The 2,824-nt window shown below is 43.7% G+C and overlaps 1 long non-coding RNA gene across 1 annotated transcript; it reads left to right on the forward strand.

Moving 5' to 3' along the window:
- The first annotated feature begins 1,711 nt into the window (after nucleotides 1–1,711).
- On the forward strand, nucleotides 1,712–2,790 carry LOC116380246 (uncharacterized). Its single transcript, XR_004212524.1, has 3 exons — nucleotides 1,712–1,837; nucleotides 2,468–2,559; nucleotides 2,667–2,790. It is a non-coding gene; the product is annotated as an uncharacterized LOC116380246 (long non-coding RNA).
- Nucleotides 2,791–2,824: the final 34 nt, after the last annotated feature.

The raw sequence follows: 2,824 nt of genomic DNA on the forward strand, positions 1-2,824 counted from the left end.
ACCCGTAAACCATCAGGGTCCTGGTGACCTGGGACTAGATTTTCATGTCCAGAAAACATTGAGAATCTTTTCACTTTTCCCACACAAAGACAACCTTTGGGTTTGTGAGAGAATCTGTGAAGCTCACAGGTAACGCTGGAACTCGGAGGTTATGTCACCTTTCACTCCAGGTTCACTAGAGATCAAATAATGAAAACAGTTAACAGGCAAACCCTAAAATCAGTCCACACTGACTCGGTTTCACGCGGGACACAGACAGAGGTCTCCTGGTGAAAGTCCTGTGCTTGTCAGGACTCCTGCCACCAGGACTACGTCCACCAGAGGGGGCCCTGTCGGGAACCAGGAGCTCCCGGTTGTGTTACGAGTTGGGAGTGAGAACATTATACGAACAGTAGAAGAAAGACCTGAACTCAATGTTTCCATTAGTAATGTTAATAGTTATTAATGTGTCCGACACAAACCTGAAGCAAGTTTTAACCCTCGGAATCATTAAGATCTCAGAGACGAAGATAGAAACAACCACAACAATCCTGAAGTAAAGTGTGTGTGTGTGTGTGTGTGTGTGTCACTGTGTCTGTGTGTCTGTCTGTGTGTCTGTGTGGGTGTCTGTGTGTGTGCGTGTGTTTGAGGAGGCTGTTAGAGGTCAAACCCATTGACCTGTGTTGACCTCTGAGGTCGGACCTCCAGCGCTCTGTGTTTACAGAGACGAGTGTTTATGTCGCCTGGTGGTGTCACGCTGGGATCAGTGTGTGTGACAGAGTGTGTGTGTGTGTGTGTGTGTGTGTGTGTGAGTGTGTGTGTGTTTTTTTCTCTCCTCACATTCAACACGCGTGCTGACCGACCACTCCGCCGCCGCTGAAACCAAACTGTTAGCGCGACCGACAGGTTGTTGGTTTTTCTTGGCTCGTTGAGGAGTTCAGTGTGAAATTGTTTCCAGCTGCAGCAGCAGAGCCTGAACGCACCACAACGGCTCAAACATCAAACATCTGCAGACTGTGACGCGTTCACTGTCAGACCTCTGACATGTTTAACGGTGATTATAAAAGGAACTCATGGCTGTAACATAAAACATGAGCCTTTACTGAACGCATCGAATAACCAATAAAACAATGACATCACATCGTTGTTATTGTTGTTTAGCTCGTCAGTTATCGGCTGTTTCCTCACTTTAGTCTCATGAACTCTCTGGAAGTCACTGAATTCTTGGTTTTGGCACAAGAAGACTTCATGGATATAACTAAAGATCCAGAGCTTCCTGGTAGAACCACTGATTCTAAAACCAGATCGAGGAAGCAAAGTTGTTCTGACATATTGAACAGAGATCTGTGTTGATGACCAACAGGAGAGAGATAAACACATCCCTCTGAAGAAGAAGATTCTCTCCTCCTTTATCTGTGAACCCATCTATGGATAGTTAGTGTAGATGTGGACGAGGAGACACACTAGCGCTCTACTAGTATACATATATATACATATACATATATATACATATATATATATACATATACATATATATACATGGATATATATCAAACACAATACATCTAAATTAGACTTAATTAAGCAAGTTAATTCAGCATCATGGTGCAGCAGGGTTAGTAACCCGTCACCGTGTGTGTGTGTGTGTGTGCGCGCATGTGTGTGTGTGGGTGTGTGTGTGTGTGCGCGTGTTTGTGCGCGCGCGCGTGTGTGTGTGTGTATGTGTGTGTATGTGTGTGTGTGTGCAGGTTGCTGGTTGGAGCTCCCTTCGAGTCCACAGGGAAGCAGCAGACTGGTGATGTGTTCAGGTGCCCGCTGGACACCAGAAACTCTGCAAACTGCACGAGACTGAATCTCGGTGAGCAACACGTTCATCAACATCACAGCAGGACTCCTTTAATGAAGTCAGAGTAGAAAGAACACGATGTGGGTAAAAGTACTTCAGGTATCCAAAAGAAGAAGTATTTACTATGCAGAGAGGTGAAAGTGTTTTCTTGTTTATCATTATTAAGTTATTATCTTGTGCTAGACATTTATTTTGAAAATTGTATTGAAGCTGAGCAGTTAGAATAACTTCTCTGTAGGTTACAGAGCCGTTAATCTACTTCTAATCATGATTAAGAAGAAGTACAATACATTAAAAATACTCTAGTAAAGTAAAGACACTAGATTACTACATTAGTAAAAGTAAAACATCACTGATGTAATTTAAATGCATAATTCCAAAAGAAGATATTCTACTAATCTATCCCACCAATATCACCGTTTATACTCTCTACATATTTACGTTTAATTAATAAAGAAATGATCAAAAGCCTCAGTGTCACGTGTGTTGACATAACATGTTAAACATTAAAATACAAAAAGCAGCAGTTTTAATGAATCTAATGAAAAAGAGAATATTTACATTCTCCAGCTACTGATCGTAGAGTAACTGATGCTCCTCTGAAGTGTCACAGACTGTGTAACGTTTCGTGATGTTTTGCAGGTAAACTCTCTCTGGACAACGTGTCTGAGAGGAAAGACAAGATGAGACTCGGGATGACGCTGACCTCCAACCCGAAGGACGGCAGCTTTGTGGTGAGTCACATGACCCAGAACCCACAGAGACCACCTCGGTCTCCGCTCAGCCTCACTTCAGATGACAGAGTGTCTTTGTGTCCCTGTGTGTGTGAATGTGTCCTCAGACCTGTGGTCCTCTCTGGTCCCATGAGTGTGGAAGCTCCCTGTACAGCACCGGGATCTGTTCCAGGGTCAGCCGCAACTTCAGACTGTCCCACACCATCGCCCCGGCCCTGCAGAGTAATCAGAGCACACCGTCTATTAAAACATATATTCATCCATT

Source organism: Anarrhichthys ocellatus, unplaced genomic scaffold, assembly GCF_004355925.1.
Source record: "Anarrhichthys ocellatus isolate YVR2014 unplaced genomic scaffold, GSC_Weel_1.0 scaffold6550, whole genome shotgun sequence".
Classification (NCBI taxonomy): domain Eukaryota; kingdom Metazoa; phylum Chordata; class Actinopteri; order Perciformes; family Anarhichadidae; genus Anarrhichthys; species Anarrhichthys ocellatus.